Source organism: Pogoniulus pusillus, chromosome 7, assembly GCF_015220805.1.
Source record: "Pogoniulus pusillus isolate bPogPus1 chromosome 7, bPogPus1.pri, whole genome shotgun sequence".
Taxonomy (NCBI): domain Eukaryota; kingdom Metazoa; phylum Chordata; class Aves; order Piciformes; family Lybiidae; genus Pogoniulus; species Pogoniulus pusillus.
Genome location: NC_087270.1, coordinates 34,974,954 through 34,998,284, shown reverse-complemented (window position 1 = coordinate 34,998,284; position 23,331 = coordinate 34,974,954). Strand labels below are relative to the sequence as shown.

At 41.5% G+C, this 23,331-nt stretch overlaps 1 long non-coding RNA gene across 1 annotated transcript; it reads left to right on the top strand.

Annotated features, from left to right (window-relative positions):
* The first annotated feature begins 689 nt into the window (after positions 1-689).
* LOC135177156 (uncharacterized) lies at positions 690-22,818 on the top strand. The gene is made up of 4 exons (XR_010302961.1): positions 690-760; positions 17,443-17,515; positions 17,787-17,982; positions 21,992-22,818. It is a non-coding gene; the product is annotated as an uncharacterized LOC135177156 (long non-coding RNA).
* The last annotated feature ends 513 nt before the right edge of the window (positions 22,819-23,331 follow it).

The following is a 23,331-nucleotide window of genomic DNA, read 5'->3' as shown; positions in this document are numbered from 1 at the left end:
AGTTCACTTGCCAAAAAAAAAACAAATTAAAAAAAAAATTGTTTACTCCCTTCAAGCATCTACTGCCTTGCATCTTGCCATCTGCTAAACTGATTTTCTGTCCTTTGAGGTGCCACAAGAGCACATAGCTGTCCCATGGAGAACTTGCTGAAAGACTTCACACTTTGTATATATATAACTTCTGTTTATTTTTCTTTATTTATTTTTCTTTGTTTTTCTCTTTATTTCCTCATCTTTTTCCCTCTTAGACAGGTGTGACTTGCTCTTCTTCAGCCAACATAGTGAGCCAATGAAGATGTCTAGTTACTACTCCATGCAGTAATTACAAAGGGTTGGTCATGAAAAGGCTATTTTCACTGCAAACACTACAGTCCAGTTTTCATTTTTATTATTCTTTTTATCTCATTTATCCCTCATCTCTCTCCTCTCCTCTCCATCTCCTATTTTCCCCCATCTCATTTCCATTTCCTTCCTTTTACCCCATCTTCCTCTTTTCGTCTCCATCCTTTTCCTCTCCATCTCCCTCCTTTCAGCACCACCATCCCTTTCCCACTGTATTTGCCCCTTTCCTCCCCCACACTGCATTTCCCCTTTTTCCCCCACATCACAGAGCACCTGGGTGCTGTTGGAGTCTCCTCCCATCCCAGGTGTCACCACTTTGTGCTCCCTCCCTACTCCCCTTTTTAAGTGGCCCCGGGAAGGGCAGAAGCCCCAAGCTGTGCCCAACTGGGCAGAGGGATCCTCCTCCTGTTCATCACTGGTGAGTTGCCATGGTGTGCACTGGGTGAATGGTGAAGGGGACAAAGGCCGGGGGGCCTGGTGGCCCCCCGGTTAGTTAGGAGTAGGTTTGATGAAACCAGTAGGCTGTAACATCACTCATGGGTGCTGGTTGTCCCTCTTTCCTTAGTCTGAGTTTCTCTTTGTTCATCTGTTTTTTTCTGCTCATTTATAAAACTGTAACGGTGCCAGGAATGAATGTGTGAAATGGTTGGAGAAGCTTTGAATTAGCATGGAGGGAGTGTCTGAGAATCCCTAACAAGGAAAATGGAATAAAACCTCAAATCTTGCTGATACTCTTTTATGTCAGAGTGGCTAAACATCTGTCTTGTTTTCTATCTAATTTAAGATTTGCTTATTCAGTACCAGGTGAAATCCTTACTGTGTGAAGCCAAATCAAGGCACTGACTGACTATGATGTAGTTCAGGATTTGACTTTATTAAGCGGCTTGACAGCCAGAGGTTTTACAAGTTGTTATCTCGTGGACTAAGCAATCTCGTTTCACACCATTATAACTGCAAGCTGCACTTCTTCAGATCTTTGAATCAGCCAGGTTGGAAGAGATCTCCGAGATCTTCCAGTCCAATGGAGAGACCTCCAAGATCATCCAGTCCAACCTATCACTCAGCCAAAGCCAATCCTCTAGACCATGGCACAAAGTGCCTCATCCAGGCTTTTCTTGAACACCTCCCTGGGCAGCCCATTCCAATGGCAGATGCTCTGTAGGTTGTTTGGAAAATATATTGATTTGTTCCTAGATGGATGTGGTAGTTTAAGACTAGTTGGAAAATTCCAATAAGTGAATTCAGGGCTTTCTTGAAAGCTCAGTGTAGAATCTAAATAAATTATATCATTGTCTATGACTTGCCAAAAAAATTAGCCACAAAATAGTCTTCCCCTCAAACATTCACTGTCTTGCATCTTGCAATGTGGTACACTGATTTTCTGTCCTTTGAGGTACCTTAAAGGTCACATTGGCAGCTCTAAGCTGTCAGACTGTGCATGACCTTTCCAGAGGAATTTTGGTAGTGTGCCTTGAGGTGCTGTCCACTGTTCAGTAATGCTAAGATCCATAACATATTATAGAATGGCTTGGGTTGGAATGGACCTTAAAGATCACTTAGTTTCACTGCCCCTGCCTTAGGCAGGGATATCTTCCACTAGCCCAGGTTTACCTAAAGCTCTCTCCTACCTGTTCTTCAATGTTTCCAGGGAGGGGGTTGTTGTGAAGACAGTGAATTAATGTGGCCAAGTCAGGAAGTATAAAAATAAAGTTACTTTATTTTCCTTGAATCCCACCCTCAAACTATATTACTAGGTTTATTTACAGTTTTAGATCAATTAGGAATTTCTTCAAGTAAGAATGTTATAGACAAATTTAGAGATTTAGGAACTCAGGAAATGGAAAAGGCTAAGCTATAAACACAGCTTTACCCCACTATCGATCAGGCTAAGCAGAGAATTAAGGGAACAGCAGGTCTTACTCATAAAAGTGAGATAGGTATTTGACAGTGACCCTTGCAGGATTCTGCTGCAGGCAATATCCAGTAGTATAGATCCATGCAACAGAATCCCAAGGTGAGTGGCAGAGCTGTCAAACTCAGAAATGTCTCAGGCACTTCTTCCATGAGTGGGATGATCATGGAACAGTGCTGGCACAAGAGTGGCAGGGGAGAGCCAAATTGGCATCTTCCCAGCTTGAAAGGCAGTCAGGAAGTCATCTGCAGAGATGATCCAAGAGTGACCAGTCTAGGTGCTGCCAGCAGCATTCTCAAAGGACTCCAGGGCTTGCCAAGCCTGCAAGTTCATACAGAAGGGTGCAAAAGTGGGGAGAAACATGCAAAAGCAGAGATGGGGTGAAACTGAAAGCCATACAGAAAGATAGGAGCAATCAAAAAGTGGGGGTGGCCCAGTCATGGCAGGAACCTATCCTGTTGGGAAGCCTGTCAGGAGCACTCCCAAGGTGTAAATTCTTACTCTAAGCTTTTCTAGACAAAGTGTCCATTTACTGTTTTATACTGGGTACAAAAACCCAGCCAACCACCAGCCTGACATGGGCTTCCACATGGGTCAGCCCACATGTAGAAAGGCACTTTTGCTGCTCCTCTTTGAAGCTAACAGGGCTTGGAAGGAAAGCAGTTTTTGTGCTACATCGGCCATTCAAACCCATGCAGGGAAGGGGGGAAGAAAGGAATTTGGAGTACCCTGGAACAGGGGCATCCACAACCTCCCTGAGCAACAAGGAGAAGCCACATGTGAACTGTTCACTCAGAAGCAGACAATGCCCTCAGCATGTGTCCCACGGACAGTTCTGACAGTTCTTGAGAATGACTGACTGGTTACCATTTAAAAGTGTTTGAATGACTGAGACTTTATACCTGTACTTACAGGTGACCAGATGTTAAAAAGATTAGCCATGCTGACTTAGCTCAGCATCTTGCAGTTATCAGAAACAAAAGCTTATGGCAGAGCACATATACAAGCGTAAGAAATCTGTCACATGAAAGGATGAACACAAATGACATTTAAAACTGGCCTTAGATATTGATATAGCTGAATTTATACAAGTCCTGCTCTTCCTGTATACAGTGTGGCACTACAGCTTTTTCCCTCTCATGGGTTTGTGCATCACACTGTTTATGTCAGTCTAGATCTCAGCCTAATGTTACTGCTGTTGCCCCTTGCCCTCAGAGTTTATAACAGCTCAGAACAATACTGTGTGAGGACCTGCCAAGTTAACTGGAACCATTGCAGGGGAAAAGCAATTTCATTATTATCTGGTATTTATGGTACTTATCTTGTATTTAGTCTTGCAGATGAGAGCGTTTGGGTTCAAGCAGCAATACACTAATTATCATTTCTCTATTTTAAATTTTGAAAGGGAGGGTTTCCTTTAAAATGTTCCTATTGGTAAATATTTGTCATGATAAAAAAGCATACATGGCTGTGTATTATTAACAAAGTAAACATTTCTGATTAATTTTCAAGTTCTGGTCAAAGCCTTTTTCATCCCAGCTGGAGTCATCACTTTGTTTCTGATACTGTGACAACACTGTATGAATTTGAACAGTTAGCACAAACAGTTTTTAGTTTGCAAAGGGTGTTGGACAATAACAATTTTATCAGCAGTTTGTCTTTTTGTTCCTATATGAAGGTGATGGGTCTCTGAGAAGATGACTGTTGTTTGATTTGTCTAGTATGGACAGAGCTTTCTTAGGCAAGATGTGCTCTTTGAAAGCCTTTGCACACACAAGGGAAGCAGGACAGAATGAAGAGGATTTATGAATATAGTATGAGCAGGAAGGTGGGACACACCTTCATAAACAGGTTGTGAATGACAAGTGGCATTCTTCAGAGACTGGTATTGATAATGGCATTGTGGAACATCTTTGTCAGCAATATGGACAGTGCAGCTGGGTGCACCTTCAGGAAGCTTGCTGATGATACCAAAATCTGTGACGCAGCCAAGATGCTGGAGGGAAGGGATGCCACAGAAAGGGACTTTTCCAGGCTTGAGAGGTGAGCCTGTGTGAACCTCAGGATGTTTAACAAAGCCAAGTGCAAGGTCCTGTACCTGTGTTGACGCACTTCCAAGAACAACTGCAAGGTATATACATTAAAAATAGCCTTGAGGAGAAAGATTGGGGCTTTTTATTGATGGAAAAACTTGCCATAAGCTTGAAGTGTACATCCACAGTGCATGTGGTGGTTTGGGAATTACCTGCCCCTTCACTCTTGTGAAATCACCCAGACTAGACTCATCTGTCTGGAAGTTAAGGAATGTAGCTATATTTACAGCTTGGCACAATTTACAAGCAGATATATACACAAATATTTATAGTTGTATATAAAAGTTAAAAGTAATGCAGAAACACAACAGCCCTCCCAGAAACCAGAGTCCCCAGGAGGGGCCCCCTTCCACCTTCTTTTCACCTCGTCTGCCTTATATGCAAGGTGAATTGCAAGGATTCACAAGGTGGTTAGAAGTAGAGTGATTAGTTGGGTTCCACAGATCCAGCAGATACACCAGGAAGAAAACAGATACTGATGGGTAGAGGCACACTGTCTTATCTATATTTGTGTTCTTGTTTCTATGTCTCAGCAAACATATGAGTGAAGTAGACATCAACATTATTTTCACAGTCTATAATCTTTTTTTTCTCATTAAAATCTTCCAATTATTCCAAAATATTCAAACCAGCACTGTCTAGGAGACCTACCATATCCAGAGCTTTGTTAACCAAAGTCTGACCAGCAAGTCAAGGGAGGAGATTCTTCTCTGCTTTAGTGAGGCCTCACTTAAAGCACTGTATTCATCTCTGGATCCCCTAACATGACTTGTTGGAGTGAGACCAGTGCCCTGAAAATGATCATGGTGTTGAAACACCTCTCATTGCAGACAGGCTAAGACAGTTGGAGGTGTTCAGCATGGAGAACAGAAGGCTGCAGGGAGCCCTTATAGCAGCCTTCCAGTACCTAAAAGAGGCCTTCAGGAAAGACAGAGAGGGGCCTTTTAAAAAGAGCATGTAGTGACAGGACAAGGGTTAATGGCTTTAGATTGAAACAGGATAGATATAGATTAGATGTAAGGGTGTTCTTCACTCTGAGGATAGTGAGGTACTGGAACACCTCGCTCTGAAAGGTGGTGGGTAGCCTGCCCCTGAACATGTTCATGGACAGGTTAGTTGGGTTTTGAGTAACCTGTTTCAGTGGGAGGTGCCCCATCTATGACTGGGAGGTTGGAACTAGATGTTCTGTGAGGTCCCTTCTAAACTAAATCATTGTGTCTCTCTCTGATTCTATGAATCATGTCTGCATGCAGCTAGGCTTCTGATAGGACAGAAAAAGACTTCCTGGGGCATGTAAAGAGATTGATTGAGAAAGCTCTGATTGAGCCTGGTGGTTGATTTCACCTGCAAGAAAACACAGTGGGTAGGGAAGGTCTATTCGTTAGCCCTTTATGTTGTTTTGAAACAACAATGAAAAATGCCCCTCAAAGTTCTGGCCAGACATGGGACCTTAGCAAGCTTTTTCACTTGAATAAGTTTGTGTTTTGAGATCCTGAGCTCTAATTGCAGGTGCTAGCTCATGAAAAGAGCTAATGATGCAAGTGTGATTCCCAGGGCACTGTGTCAAAGAGCACTCTGAATTTGGTATGTGCTTTTGCCAGGGGAAAGTGGAAGTCACATCCATCTTGTGTTGTGGAGTCTGAGGTTGTTCTGGATATGACTTTCAGCTGTAGTAACAGAAGGCCACAAGTTCAATTCCTGCAGGTGATGACTTACTCAACTAATAATGAGACTGGAGAGATAGTGCTGTTGGGATGTATTTGCTAAATGCACCATTACTGTAATGATTTGTAATTAGATGCTAATCACTACATAAAATGCTAATAGAATAAATGTACTTGATATTTTTTCATGCTCCTGGCAAAAGTCCTCTAAGCATGCCATTTTCTCAAGGGTGTGCTGAGAAAAGGCAGATTGGGGAAAAAGAAAAAGGAGTGAGGTCATGACACTTACTCCCTGCTGTTCTTTCTCCTTTGAAAGAAAATTATTGGTGCTTAGAGGATCATTTTAAAATGATGAAAGCATTAGGTGCTATTCTATTCCCAACCTCTGCTTATGTGTGCTGCTGTCCTTGTGTCTGCAGTAGCAATTAGGTATGGGGTTATGGCTCTTCTTGTCAAAAATATGATCCAGGTGGAAATTAACACTATTTGGTTATTGTCAGATTACATTTTAGTCTGCTTGATCTTCCCTTGTGGCAGGAAGCAGAATCTAACAGGAGGATTTGGGGAAAGAGGCAGCAAAAAAGGCAAGATACTACTTTAGGCAATGGTCTTTGCTTCTGTCAACTTAAGTTAATTGCTAATACTAACCTGATTTAAAACAGCAGAGCAAATGAGAACCTTCTGCTGCTCCTTGTGTGCATGTACTAGACTCGATCACTGTTGTTGTGTGTAGGACACAGGGCTCCTCTCACTTGTTCCTCTGTAATCTGGTTAAACAAATTTGTGTGTCTTCATGATCTTTATCCATACTGCCTGTCTGCATGCAGCCATATGCTGGTACATACACTTGTGCATACTCTCCCTCTGTCTCACACCTGAACACTTATGACATCAATATACTTGGGCAAAGGTTTCCACACAAACTCTCACTTAAAAATACCAAATACAAAACATATTTATTTTTTTATGCCACATTTTAATTTATACTTGTTGATTTGCAGGTCAGCAATCTCCAGGTACAGAGAAGATTTTGATAGCTTTGGCTGCTTTCCATGTCAATTAGGAACAGTGTCATGTGTTTGCCTGGTGAGAAAGAGGAGGACTCTGTACCTAATATAACCACCCTTTACTCTCTGTGGTTGATGTGATGACTAACTGGCATATTCAGTTCTTATGCTGACACAGGAGAAGATAAAAGGAACAATTTTTATAGGGAAAGGTATTTAATCAGTTGTGCTATTTAGGTTGATTTATCTTCACACTATCTTCCTTTCAAATAGAAAATGTAGATATTTCTAGTTAGACTAAAAATTTCATTGTAACTGGCACGTTCTTTATGGATATGAGAAAAGAAGGTAGGAGAAAATAAGACACATGCTAATATTTTTCCTTTCAAATCCATGACTAAACTACCACAGCTGCTATGACCTCTGGGATATATGAAGGACAAAAGGTCAACATCAAATCCACCAATCTTGTGATACCAGATGTTTGGTGACCTTTCTGAATTTTTGTCATTAAATTCTTAACTCATTCTAATAGAATCACAAAATCAACGAGGTTGGAAGAGACCCCCAAGGTCATCCAGTCCAACCTAGCACCCAGCCCTATCCAGTCAACTAGACCATGGCACTAAGTGCCTCAGCCAGGCTTGGCTTCAACAGCTCCAGGGACGGCGCCTCCACCACCTCCCTGGGCAGCCCATTCCAATGCCAATCACTCTCTCTGTGAAGAGCTTCCTCCTAACATCCAGCCTGTACCTCCACTGGCACAGCTTCATACTGTGTCCCCTTGATCTATTGATGGTTGTCTGGGAGAAGGGACCAACCCCCACCTGGCTACAACCTCCCTTTAGGTAGTTGTAGACAGCAATGAGGTCAGCCCTGAGCCTCCTCTTCTCCAGGCTGCACACCCCCAGCTCCCTCAGCTTCTCCTCATAGGGTTTGTGTTCCAGGCCCTTCACCATCTTTGTCACCCTTCTCTGGACACTTTCCAGCACCTCAACATCTCTCCTGAATTGAGGAGCCCAGAACTGGACACAGGACTCAAGGTGTGGCCTGACCAATAGAGTTAGGTGATATTGCCCTCTAATGTGCAGTTAACAAATGAACAGTTAAATTCTTTTTGATACCTTCTACCTTTGGCTGCATGAATTTTTGTCTTATATTTGACACCCACAGAAGAGAAAGTCAGATTTGCCATTCCCTGTAAAGGTAGGTGGGCATGTTTATTAGTCATTTGAGTAAAACCCAGTGATTTCCTGTCAGCTTTGGGGTGCTAGTGATCCTAGACTGTTCTAAGAGACATTTCAAAAGATATATAAAATATTGGAAGCTGTAAAATGTATGTTGCAAAATCAAGAACAGCTATTTATGATATCTTCACTTTTTGCAGGCAGACAAGAACCCTCAATGTTAATTGTACAGAGAAAATGTGTATTTCCCAAGCCACTGCTTGCACTGCCAATGAAGCAGACCAGTGAGAAAATAGGCTTAGAAAAAACAATGACATCCAGCACTAAACCAGGTTTTATTCAGAAATCTGTAGCTTTCAGATGATTCATATGGTTATAAACTGCTTGAGGAGAGACCACATTTCTGCTGTTTCTGGAATGCCTCAGCAGAAGGAGCAGAACAAAAATTGTCTGTTCAATCTGAAATGGGTTAATGAAGCATGAAGACTGCCCAACCTGTGTGGTGAGAATCATAGAATCATCCAGGTTGGAAGAGACCTCCAAGATCATCCAGTCCAACCTAGCACCCAGCCCTAGCCAGTCAACTAGACCATGACACTAAGGGCCTCAACCAGGCTTTTCTTGAACACCTCTAGGGACAGCAACTCCACCACCTCCCTGGGCAGCCCATTCCAATGGCAAATCACTCCCTCTGGCAAGAACTTCCTCCTAACATCCAGCCTGGACCTCCCCTGACGCAACTTGAAGCTATGTGCCCTTGTTCTATTGCTGGCTGCCTGGGAGAAGAGACCAGCCCCCACCTGGTGACAACCTCCTTTCAGATAGTTGTAGACAGCAATGAGGTCATAGCATCATAGAATCAACAAGGTTGAAAGAGACCTCCAAGTTCATCCAGTCCAACCTAGCCCCCAGCCCTAGCCAGTCATCTACACCATGGCACTAAATGCCTCATCCAGTCTTTTCTTGAACACTCCCTGGGATGGATGCTCAGGTCATCCCTGAGCCTCCTCCTCTCCAGGCTAAACAACCCCAGCTATATACCTCAGTTATATACCAAGTTAAAAAAAAAAGAAAAGAAAGAAATGGATATCAAAGTTTTATAGGAGACATAACAGCTTTTGCTTGTTGTGACATCAGGTGATCTGTCAGCAGGATTTTCTTTTAATGTTTTCTACCATGTATAAATGATTGGTTGAGCCCAAGAGGACTCTGAGTTCAGAGTCCTCTTAAAGATTTGGAGTAACTTGAAAATGGTTTGCAGAGATAGACAGCTGGATGTCATATCTCACTCTGCAAAACTATAGGGCTTCACTTTGTTCAGCCAATCCAGGAAACATGGATTAACACAATGTGAAAACAAAAGGATGATTTTTAAAAAGCACCAAGTCTCAATCCAAATCAGAATGATTTAAATGTACTGATGTAATGTGTGTTTTTCCTAATGTACACTTAAAGGAGGGGTTATGTCATGGTCTACCAGCTACTGACACTCACATGGAAAATTAACTTTTTATCAAATGCTTCCAGATCAGATATTATAGGATTGCATTAACTTGTGAGTTGTCTCAGTGGCGTCGCTTTCAGATATAGATCTTTGGGTGTCTTAATTTCAGTCAGTGTTTTTACTGGGTACAACAGTTCAACAGAGTTACACACAGGATTAATTTGCTACATTGCTTTCCATGGCATTCAACTCCATCAGGAAGCATCTGATCATTCCAGTTCTTGTTTTTTATGAGTAAATCAACGTGCCATGGCTGTGTCTGCTAAAATTAGACTGAAGAGGGGCTGGTTATGTTGACATAAGTTATACTACTACTGACACTCAACCAAGCATGAGTATACAAAACTAAAAAGTATCTTGCAAGAAGATTATTAATTCAAACTTAGATTTGGTAGAACAGATCTTTTTATGACACTCCACTGTTCAGATCTTTTGTTTTATCATCTAGTAGTTGTGGTGTAGTATCCAGGAAGATTTAACAATATAGGCAGAGCAAATCTGTAGCAAGTAACTCATAAATCTTATTAGATGAAGTGAAAAAAAAAATCACCAATGTAATAAGAAATAGCAGTCAAGGTTTCAGCTTCTGATTCCTGATTTACAGTACATGTAAAAAAGGACAGAAGAAGCATGTTTAAACCTTGTTTATACTGAGATTTTGTCACCTAGATTCCAGGTAATTTTCAGCTAGTAGCCAGATCATCTGTTTGCTAGCCCTGATTTATCCCATACATGTGATACTTTGGACTGGATGCCCTGAGCTGGTTGCCCACACTGCTTTTCTGTGAGAAAATGTGGGGGAAGCTTTTTCTTTCTCCATAACAGCCTAAAAGATAAACTCTTACTCAGAAAAGGGCAAGGGATTGCCCCCACACCCTGCATTCTAGTGAAGATGATCTTGCACTTCTGGAGTGCTATAATCACCAATATTGGCTGTTTTGCTCCATATGTCTCTGACATTTGGTCTGTTGCACACACAAAAATGAGGGACTCTCAGATCTGGAAACCCACTCTGGTAGCCTAGATTCTAGTGGTTAGGGCACACATGCCTGGAGAAGAGGAGGCTCAGGGGTGACCTTATTGCTATCTACAGCTACCTGAAGGGTGGTTGTGGCCAGGGGGAGGTTGCTCTCTTCTCTCAGGTGGCCAGCACCAGAACTGAGAGGACACAGCCTCAGGCTGTGCCAGGGGAGATTTAGGCTGGAAGTGAGGAGAAAGTTCTTCACTGAGAGAGTCATTGGACACTGGAATGGGCTGCCCGGGGAGGTGGTGGAGTTGCCGTCCCTGGGTCTGTTCAAGGCAGGATTGGACGTGGCACTTGGTGCCATGGTCTAGCCTTGGGCTCTGTGGTAAAAGGTTGGACTTGATGATCTGTGAGGTCTCTTCCAACCTTGGTGATAATGTGATACTGTGAACAGTACTTGAATGTTTATATTCGTGTTCCCAGGACAGTAAAGAAATAATTTCTGTTCAAATACTCTATGTCCATGTGCATTGCAAAGATATGGGATCTGAAACACCTCTTGCAGCAGATTTTGCCCTAGTCTGCCTTGTGACATGTTATGATGTGCTGTTGCCTCAACAGCAACGGTAGTCACAGACTAGATCTGGAGTTAAGGCACTTCTTTTGCAATTCTCTCTTAGGTTTGGCAGAGGAAGTATATGGGCCCAAACCTGATTCTAGATGAAATAAGCAAAACTAAGGCAATTAGATAAGATGGTGATGGGGGACAGAAATCTCCACCACACCCTCCCCTTTCTCTTTATAAAGAGCCATCTATGTCTCTGAGTTACCTGTGAGGTGGTCTGGGTTCTGTCAGCAGGGAAATACCCAGCATTGACTGTTGGTTCTTTAGATATTAACTATAAAAAGATTTAGTTGTCCTTACAGCGCCCTCCAGAGGTCTTCAGGGTCCCCTTCAAGCTGTTGGTATGGGGAATTTTTACCTACGCATTTGTGCATTTGTCCTCCACTTGCTGAGGAATAGTAGTAGTTTGCTATACTAAATAGTTGACTGTCATCTCTTGTAAGATAAAACTACCTCTTAATGAGAGCAACAGGTCTAATTAAATTTCTTAAGAGTTGCCATTGTTGTGATGAATTTCTCCAAGGTGACCAATCTTAGTAGTCAACTAAAGAAAAATAGTAAGCCTTAGGTTGAAACTGCTTGAGATTTAATCAATGCATAATGAATCTCAGATGAGACTTGTACACTTCCTCATACAAGTCTGCAGTTTATTTGTTGACAACAGCACAGTTCACTCGTCTTTCTGTAAGGGAAAAGACAGCATTTTTCATGCAGAGGAAAAAAATAACATGAAAGCAGCAGAAAAGCCATTTAACTTATCCATATGAGAATAGAAATATGATTTACTTCATTCTAAGTTCATGTTGTACTTGTTGCAGAGGAACTGAATTACTAGGAAATAATTTAGTGTGAAAAGAAAATCGAAGTGGAATGAGACTTCCCAATAAAAGGAAAACAGGGACACCGTGGGAACAGAAGAAAATGAGATTTGTGTGCCTAGTTCTTGTGCTTTGGAAGCCTTTATGTAGGCTTTTGTTCTTCTTTTGGCTTCCCAAGGAAAAAAATATTCAAGCAATCTGGCAAATGGTAACGTAGTCAAGCTGATGCAGTGCTGGGGCAGCAAGCTCTGATAATTTTTGCTTCTGTAATGATCTTGAAGATCTTTTTACTTATACTTTCGGTAACAGTGGCTGGATGCATGGGGATTTTTTGTATTATTGTTCATGTATTTGAAAACTACCTTAAACAATAGATTGGTTTTGTTCTCAGTTCCTTTGGTCTAAATCTGGAATAATAACCAAATGCTCTGAATTTACAGTTGAAAATGAAATAATCCTTTTATCTGCTTAGCTGAGAGAAGTTCTAGCATTGCCATTTTTCCTGCTGCATATTAAACAAGCTCCTCCACAGTACCACACAGTTGCCTGTGATATCTCTTCTCTTATTCTGACATTGCTTCATAATTCTTCAGTAAAATGAGTTTCAGCTTACATTAGAAAGGAGGAAAAAGACCCCCTCTAGTATCCTTAGGGAAGTCAAAGTGTAATTGCAAAGAAAATAAATGGAGTAGCAGGAGAAATAATGTATTTACTTTGCTGTCTTCACACAAACACGTTTACAAATGAAATTGGTGAGGGAAGAATTGCTCTCGGCAAACAAACTTCTATCAGATTAAAATGTCTGGAAAATTTCATGTTTTTTCCTTGCTCTGTTTTGTAATCTTTCATACTACAGAGCAAACAGGAGTTCCAAGGCACTAAGAGGAGCAAGCACATGAGCACATAGGTTTTCATAGAGAAATTAATTGGAAATCCCTGTCCCTTGCTTCCTTTCAGGGAAGAATAGTGTTGCTTAGACTTACACTCATGCTCCTAGGGGAAAGAAGTCATGCTGGAAAGCAAAGTTCAGCAATGGATGAACTCATACAAACAAAAGAGATTTGTCTTCTGTCTCCTTGGCTATTCCTGCTACGGGAAAGCATACATCTCCCAGATTAGAGCTTCTGAGATGTTTCTACATGGTGAAAAAGGAGTTGCCTGTCTTCTTCCTGTTAGTAGTTTCTTGGACCATTGACTTTCACTCCATCCTGAGACTGAGAAAATGATCTCTTGTGTCAGCTGCTGGCATTGTTTGAACTGAAAAGTATTATCCTGAATAATAACAGCATAATTTTAGCTGCCTTGCAATAGGATTTAGGAGATGGAACCAGGAAACTACCACTGTGTAAGCATGCACATGTTCATCACACTAGGGATAGCCTTTAGATCACCATGTGAAGTATGCACTGAAGGGGCTTTCCCTGAGGTTACAGTGGAACAGCAGGCAAAGGGTGATGGGGCTATTTTGATGAAGCCTGTAGCATGGCTTGTGGACAGGTGTGTACCTTGAGGAGAAGCACAGAAGTACTCATTGTGAGCTGCTAGGAGTGAAGTATCTCTGGCTTCTAAAAACACTTTTTGGAAGACTTGGCACTGCTGCTGATGTAGAAATGAGAATGGAGGCAGAGGAATTGTGGATTCCTCTCTTCTCCAACCAGGGACAAAGCTGTAATTTTCTCTAATGTCTGTAAGTTCTGCTGAAGAAGGAAAAAAATTTTTCCATCTTTATTACCACTTCTGTGCAACAGCCTGTTGAAAAATATAAAACACAGAGAAAATACCATGATTTGTTTTCTAACACGCTCTCTACATTGAATCAAGTGATGATCCTCTAAACAAAAGAAAAACAAAACCTACACAATAAAAAAAGTACATCACAGAGCTAGGCCAAATCCAGGATTTTTTCACCACAACATTAAAGATTTTTTCATTGCAGTTGTATACAAAATATTATACCTGATATAGATGCTTAATAAATTTGTTGCAGAGTCTTCAAGACTTGAATGATCCTGCTTTTAATTCAAGAAAAAAAAAATGTTAGTTACAACATAGTTTTAAGTTGAATGATTTGACATTGGTCATCTCTTTTGTGAGTGAAGTGTAGATCAAAGCATTTGAATTTTGGGGTACTTGGATTTTGACAGTGTTGTATTTTGTGTTTACAAAACTGCTTAGCTGAACTAATTCTGCCAGCCTGGAATGGTGTCACTTGAGTAAAGTTCAGTAACTAAACTATTCTGAAGTAAATAGACTAACTGTTGGTATTAGTTGATCATTCTTCCCTCCAGAAGAAAAAAACTCTCTATGCTTTCAGTATCTTATATATATTGGACTTGGATGATCTTGGAGGTCTCTTCCAACCTGGTTGATTCTATTCCATCTAATAGCAGTGGAAAGATAAAAAGAGTACCAAGATCCAGATTAAAATGTGTAGTAGTGGTTTATTTACTCATTCAGTTTTGTTCTTACTCAGTTTTCTGTTTCCAACTCAGTCATGTTTGCCATCTTTATTTGTACCTATCCATCCCTGTTCCCTCTTGCCACCTTCCTGCTCAGACATAATGTCACCTATACTCATTCTTCTTATTTCTGAATTTCCAATTAAGTAAATATTTGCTAGCAAACAGTGGTGTTTGTTGTCACAGTTCTTATGACAAGTGAGACAGTAGAAAGAAAAGAAAGCAACCTACTTGGCCACCAAAGTGAAGTGTGCCCTTGGTGCAGAAGAAAATCATTCCCTCTTGCAGATAACGAATCTGTTTCTTACAGTGTCTACAAAAAAACCTATCAGTGAATCATGATCTCACCATGTTTCGACCACTTTTCCTAAAGCCTAGCAAAAGGTATGTGCTTGCCCACTTAACTTTCTCTGCCAGATTGGGCTATTGGAGCATATTGATAAAATGAGACCTAAATCTCTTTTAAAAGCAAGACTAAGCAACCTATTTTTTTCCTATACTACTACTGAGAGGAGGAGAGAAGTCTCTATGTGGGACAGATAGGCATTTTTGGAAAGGTCTATGCTTAAGGATAGATACTAAAAGGGAACTAGAAACTGATATGTTAAAGTGTGAACATACATTTACTGACTCCATTACTCAACAACTCAGTTTTATGGCTGCAGTTTACAAGGTCACACATAGCAAATCTGCAGCTTTCCCAAGCTCTGTCCCACTGTTAAGCCATGTACTCACTGAGATGACATCATTCAGGTCACAATTAGTCCCTAACAAAATGACACAATCAGTAAAATGCAGATGGGGGGAATAGTCATGTGTTTTCCCCTTTTGTGAAAAGCTTCCTTGGACTCCAGGAAGGGATGTCACCCTCTGAAATAGGCAATTGCAAACAGTCCAACAGTCATTTCTGATCTATAATGGTAAAATGGCCATCCAGTTAATTTGCAGGATGCTTGAAGAACCCTTGTGGCACTACTGAATGCACATGAGTCAGGTTTACATCTGATTGCTTAATAAATCTGTACCTCAGATCCTGTGTGCTGCTCTTACTCTTCTTGAATGAAGCAGCTAAGTGGCCAAGACTGATGTACATGAACTTCTGTACTAAATGTTTTCCTGAAGTTTCTGACTTCTAATTGTCCTCTTTGATGCAGGGAAACCAGCTGACCTACTTGCCTCTTTGGTGATCTTCTGTGCTTGTAGTGGAATCTTTATTTACTGAAACACAACTAAGGCCTTTCCTGAGTAATGTCTCTCATCAGAAAGGGACTTAGTTCACCAAAAGAAGGTATTTATCAAACCATGATGGTGGAAGCTTTAATTGTGAAATTTGGCAACATTTCAACAATGCTAAATTGTTTTTGTAACTGTGCTTGTCCTTTGTTTGTAGAACACTTGTTTTTATTCTAGAAGTTATTTAGGATCTTTATGAACTATAAGAAATATGTATATGAACTATAAGAAATAATTATTATAAGAGGGATGTGGAGATGCTGGAGTGTGTCCAGAGAAGGGCCACAAGGATGATCAAAATGCTGGAGCACCTATGAGGATAGACTGAAAGAGTTGGGGCTGTTTTAGTCTGGAGAAAAGGAGGCTCCAAGGAGACCTTCTTGTGGCCTTCCAGGATATGAAGGAGGCCTACAAAAACACTGGGGAGGGACTTTTGAGGCTCTCAGGGAATGACAGGACTAGGGGGAATGGAGCAAAGCTGGAGGTGGGGAGATTCAGAGTGGAGGTGAGGACAAAGTTGTTGAGCATGCGAGTGGTGAGAGGCTGGAATGGGTTGCCCAGGGAGGTGGTTGAGGCCCCATCCCTGGAGGTGTTTAAGGCCAGGTTGTATGAGGCTCTGGCCAGCCTGCTTTAGGGTAGGGTGACCCTCCCCACAGCAGGAGGTTTGGAATTAGGTGACCCTTGTGGTCACTTCCAACCCTGACTGATTCTATGAAAAATATATGTTGAACTAAACGCAGGTCACTGAATGAGCATTGCTTGCAGACCACAGTAGGTCAGATAAAAGAAATCATTAGTCTTGGAATAATGACCTTCTGCAGTCAAAACCTGCAGCAGGAAATCCTCTTCTCAGTAGTGCTGTAGATGAAGGAATCCTGTCATTTGAAGGGGACTCTCACTGAATCTTTCCCAAGGTTAAAGACAGGGAGCTGACCATAGACAGTGTTAGACAATCCATCTGTTCCCCATCATAAGGTTATTTCACCATCCTTGTCTGAGATTGCAGCAATGTTTTGTGATTGAAGCATTTCTACCATCAAGATCATTGCATTGCAACAAAGCATATGGGTACTTTAAAATTATGAGAAAACAGCTGTGTCTGCTCTGCTGGAGAAAACCACACAGGTGTAGGGTATTAGTTGATGTTTTAAATAGATTTTGCCCAGTAGGTGTAGGGATGGACTCTGTAGGAAAAAATTGAAGTGTAAGAAGCAGGATTGGTTTTCTGGAAACTTTTAATCTGGTCCCTGTTAATTTTGCTGCTGGGATATATGTAAATGACTTGAAAGTGAACACATGAACTGTTGGTTGAGAATTGGGCTTTGTTGTGCTAGTCAATCTCAAGTTGTGCCAGGGTAGGCATAGGCTGGATATTAGGAAGAAGTTCTTCACAGAGAGAGTGATTTCCCATTGGAATGGGCTGCCCAGGGAGGTGGTGGAGGCACCGTCCCTGGGGGTCTTCAAGAAAAGACTGGATGAGGAACTTAGTGCCATGGTCTAGTTGATTGGATAGGGCAGGGTGATAGGTTGGCCTGGATGATCTTGGAGGTCTCTTCCAATCTGGTTGATTCTATGACTCTATGATTCCCTTATCTGTCTCACATCTCTCCTGAAAATCTTTAATTTTCTCATAGATTATGAAAAATATGAGCACCCACTAACCCAACGGTGACAGATGAAGAAGGGGGAGACTATACTGAACAGCAGGTAGGTGCTTAAGGGCTTGGATGTCTCTTCAACTACCCACAGCTCCTCGGCTGCGCAGGAGCCGGAGCAGTCCGCCTGGGCGCAGCAGAGCAGAGAGCGGTTTTGTCCTGCCACCTCGTGGTGTCGGCAGCGTCGGGCAGGTACTGCTGCCGGCGACGGCTGAGCTGCTGCTGGGGCTGCTTCCCGGAGGAAAGAGCGAATGGGAGGGTAGCCCCGGTTCAAACAATGGCTGTCAGCCTTTGGTCAAGCTGGTTTTATTCTTTATCTTTAGTGCAGTCGTTGGGATTGAGAAGTTGCCGTGCAGGAAAAATCTCCAGTCCAGCCTCTTCCTCCACAAGAAAGCAGAATCTGAAGTAGTTATCTGAAAATTCGATTAGGAAAAAGGAAGTATAAAAGAAGAGAACAGTAACTGAGACTCCCTCTGTCTAAATGCAGAGGGGCTCTGAGCAGCGAGGGGGAAGGCACAGGTGATTTTCATTAGTCCTTCTGCTTATGTTAGACAAGGTCTGATCACAGTATCATCAGGGTTGGAAGAGACCTCACAGATCATCAAGTCCAACCCTTTACCACAGAGCTCAAGGCTAGACCATGGCACCAAGTGCCACGTCCAATCCTGCCTTGAACAGCTCCAGGGACAGCGACTCCACCACCTCCCCGGGCAGCCCATTCCAGTGTCCAATGACTCTCTCAGTGAAGAACTTTCTCCTCACCTCCAGCCTAAATTTCCCCTGGTGCGGCTTGAGGCTGTGTGCTCTCGTTCTGGTGCTGGCCACCTGAGAGATGTTTGCTGCCAGTTTGCAAACTTTGATTAAAAACCAGAAATGAAACCAAAACAACACCAAAACAAAAAGCCCACAACCCATTAAAACCCCAAACACTAACATCTGGGTTAATGAGACTAAATTGATCAACTGAATAAACTGAAAAAATGGGGTAAATATATATGTGTATGTATACATATATATATATATGGAGAGATCTTTTCCTGCTAATAGATACTTAAAATTATGTTACTTCTTTGGCAGAGTGGTATTGGCCTTGATTCTTGGATGTAGCCCTAGGGGAAAAACCACTAGGAATGCTGTCAGAAAAAGTGAGATGAACTATTGATCATTAACTGGAAACAAGTGTTCTAATGCAACAATCCTTCTGCCTTTTACTACCACAGTTGTCAGACTGTGGTACAGTTCTATCAGTTGTAGCTGCTGGGGCTAACCCGCTAGAGATTGGCCGAGCCTTTCAAGTGGTGCAAGAAAACTGGAAGCAACATTCTCAGACTCCATGCTCCATGTCAACAACAGTAGTTGTGGTACCACAGGCTGTTGTTGTCAGAGGTAGTTACTGATACAAAATTGAGGGGAGTTTTATTTCAGTTGACAGTAAGATGGTCACACAATTTCATTGAAGTTTGGGAGCATCCTTGGGGGATGGAAGGCCATGGAGTTGTGTAACAATTGAAGAGAAACAATGACCAAGCCCTAGCACTTTTCTGGGGCTATGTAGTGTCCCTATGAATGTTCTAAATAATGGAAACACTAATAATGTCATGACTATGGAAGGAATGGGCTTGCTAAAATCTTTATCTGCTCTGGCTCTCAGCTTGCTTTCTTCTCAGAATCATTTATGCCTGCCTTCTCTCTGCTCATGAAGCACATAACTTTTAGTTATGTTTTATCCTTGTTACTGATCTTACTAGAAATCTGGTTTTTTTTTGTCTGCTATTTTTTTCTGCTATAACCTTCCTGAAAAACTTGCTCCAGCACAAAAACAACACAATGCTCTAAATGTCATATGTTTTTTAAAAGGCAGCCGATGGTTGGGGAACATGGAAAAAGAAATGTCTAGCTTGCTAAAACATAGTATAGAGGTAAAATACAAAGTCTCTGCTCCAACACCACTTCCCTCTCTCTCCCCATGAATTTCCATGTCTGAACAGTTTTTTCTTTTACATATTCTCACTCCTCTTTCCTCAGCTGCTGTTCCACAGCAATTTTTTCCATCTCTTATACATGTCATCAGAAAGGTGCTACCACTCCTATCAGGAGTCACTGATAGGCTCAGCCTTGGTCAGCAGCAGATCTGTCTGAGAGCTGGCTAGCATTGGCTCTGTCAGACACAGGGAAAGCATCACTCAGAAGGTGAACCTGCAAAGACATCTACAGTGCAGTAACACATGGAAGACTTTTTCAGTGAAACTACTATTGAATGATGGAGGAGTCAGCCCTGATAAAGAATTTTAATCAAGTTTCCAAGGATTTAGCATTTGACTTCAAGATCACATTTGACTTTTGGTGGCCTTCTGGGTTAGAAAAAGAAATGACAGAAGTTTTTGGAATGATGTGCAGACTGTTCTGCCAACTCTTGATTCCCAGAGCAACTCGTGCTCAGGTAAAATGGGTCATTACGTCAATAATTAGCTTGAATTTTCCAGGAAGAAAAAGTAATGTACATGTTGTCAGGTTTAAATATGCAATGGGAACAAAATTCTGCAGTTATGCCAAGACTAACAAGTGATGGAAGTGGAGATCTACTTTTAAGACAAATAGGATTGTTTAGTACCCTTATTCAACATATGATCCTACTTATCTCTTGATAATTTCTGTTTTATCGAACTTGCACATGGTTTTAATTTTCTCCCATATTAATCATGACCTTTACTTCTGCCTTTTTTATATTCAACCCTTTTTCCAATGTATGACACATGCTTTCTTAATACATTTTTCTACCCTTGCTTTCTCCTTGTTAGAGGAGCTTTATTGTATTTCATACAGATACTATAATATGAGGAAGAAATATTTGCAAAGAAGTGAGGTTTAGTACTCCTCTCTGTATTTTGTTTCAATGAGATAGCAGCACTGAAAATGAAAACTACACCTGAATTTCTTTTTGTTACTCCCAGTTGCTTTATTCCAGGCACACACTAAATTTACTTCAGCAAAATCTAAGATTGCTGAAGATTGTGTTCATCAGAAAAACTGAAAGCAAAGGCCTCTGACATTATAGAGCAATTCCTTTTTGTATCCCTAGTCACCTTTGCAAACCTTAATTCAATTCCTCAGTCAACCATCCTATGTAATGAGACCTGGGCTGGAACTTTCTATATTGATTTGTGTGAACTCTTTTTCTCTTGGGACTTATTTATTCTTTTTCCTCTTACCTCACTCTCTTTTTCTATTGTTACCCTGATCTTTATGTCTCCTTGTATTTTTGTACAGCTCTGTTTTCTCCTGCTGCTCATTCAGATAAGAGCCAGGCCTTTTATCTTTTCTTCCCACCCCCTCCCTTACTGTCCATCCTATTCAGATGTGATCTTTCATGCATAAATAACTTTGCATGGGGGTAAATTTGAAAGAAAAAATAGCTGACATCTATGTGTATTGAGAAAGCCAACAGACATGTAATATTTTTTTTATCCTGCATGAGAGTATCACAGAATCAACCAGATTGGAAGAGACCTCCAAGATCATCCAGTCCAACCTATGCCCTAGCCAGTCAACTAGACCATGGCACTAAATGCCTCATCCAGGCTTTTCTTGAACACCTCCAGGGACAGTGACTCCACCTCCCTGGGCAGCTCATTCCAATGCCAAGCACTCTCTCTGCCAACAGCTTCCTCCTAACATCCAGCCTAGACCTACCCTGGAACAACTTGAGGCTTTATCCCCTTGTTCTATTGCTGGTTGCCTGGAAGAAGAGACCAACTCCCACCTGGCTACAACCTCCCTTCAGGTAGCTGTAGACAGCAATGAGGTCACCCCTGAGCCTCCTCTTCTGCAGGCTAAACAACCTCAGCTCCCTCAGCCTCTCCTCATAGGGTTTGTGTCTAGAACAAATGTTGAAATATATGTTTGTTCAGCCTGTCCTATAAGAGTATGGGATTATTCGCATCCCACATGCCTACTATATGTAAAAACAGGTGAATTATCCCCACATTTTTTCCCTTTGTATGACATTGTTCTATGGGTTGTGTTTTTTTTTTTGTTGAAATGTATGAGACTTCTTACACATACAAGACATAATTGCCTTTCTAATGAAACACTTCAGTATTTTGGAAGTGAGAACTTGAAATAAGACTTTTTTTGGCACTACAATGTCACTACATTTGCAGAAGTTTTCAAACCTGTCAACCTCAGTGAAAATCAGGATGGAACATATCTAGTTTCTATTCTACTTCATTTTCTTCTCATTTGTTCCCCTCCAGCTCTGTTATGTATGTCAAAATTCTAGATTGTGAGTGTGTGAATGTTGTCTCAGATCTCTGTATTCCAGAAATAAGTCTTTGCTACTGACTTTCCTTGGCAATTACTTTTGTTAGCTGTTACTATGATGAGAAAGCTCTGGTAGGAGATTAAAAACTCATTCTGATGGGATCATGTCAAATGCACCATAAAAGCATATCTATATATATAAATATAATTCAATTTAGTCTCTCCGTTGCTCTGTCTAAAGTACTCTCTCACTTTCTCTCTTTGATAGGTTGTAATCTGAGGGCCTCAAAAAACTTGGGCCACTTTCTGGTTACAGCAGCACAGGGGCAATTTCTCTTCTCTTGTGCTGGGTACTAATTTTCTGGCATATACATGGGCCAGCAAGGAATGAAAGCAGAGCAATGCTAAAACTCTGAAGGAAGAGGAGCAGGAGAACGAATTAAGATGCAGTCGAGGAATTAGATTTGCTGAAGTTTAAAGAACAGACCTGTGAACAGATCTAGAAGTTAATCATGGATTAACACTGCTGGGATTGAGGGAGTCAGCTAAGGCTCAGTGAAGCTTGTACTGGGTAATGTTTCCAGGCATTATCTCACGAAAGATGGGCATTGTCATGGAAAATGGAAGCAAAGACTACAATTATTTGCATTGAAGCAGCATGACTAATCTGCAGGTTTTGCTGATCTGGGGTAGGACTGGCAATGTTAAAAACGATTTGTGTGCATTTCCAGATCACATGGATTGTTTCCAGCTGCATCTAAAAATCATGTGGTGTCACCCTCCATGTTCTTGCACAATTAAGCAAAGGGACTGGCTTCCCTTGAGAGAGGAGTTTTGTATATTGTAAAGGATTGTATAAGTGGGAAGGAAGCTGGTACTGCAGTCATTTCACCTACATATGTGACTCTCTTTTCCAAAAGCTGTAGAGCCATAAATCTATAATAAATTTTTAAATGGATTCTTCTGGAACATGATTTTTACCAATTATTAACTATGTTTTTTTGATGAATCTAACAAGATTGTAAATGTTTTTCTATTGAATATAGTTTGTAAATACTAGTTAAATAAATTAAAAGAAGTAGTGATTTAGTTGAATATGTTTTTGTATGACTACTTATTTTCTGAGGTTTGGATTAATGGTGGGCAGAATTAAAAGCAGAGGCACTGTACTTTTCAGATGCTCTGTCTTGGAGTAAGCCCCTACTTTTCACCTTTCCAGTCTGTATCATAGAACCAATCAGGTTCAAAGAGACCTCCATGATCATCCAGTCCATCCTATCACCCGGTCCTAGCCAGTCAACTAGGCTATGACACTAAGTGCCTCATCCAGACTTTGCTTGGACACCTCCAGGGACAGTGACTCCACCTCCCTGGGCAGCCCATTCCAATGCCAATCACTCTCTCTGGCAACAACTTCCTCCTAACATCCAGCCTAGACCTCCCCCAGCACAACTTGAGACTGTGTCCCCTTGTTCTGTTGTTGGTTGCCTGGCAGAAGAGACCAACCCCACCTGTCTACAACCTCTCTTCAGGTAGTTGTAGACAGCAATGAGGTCAGCCCTGAGCCTCCTCTTCTCCAGGCTAAACACCCTGAGATCTCTCAGTGTC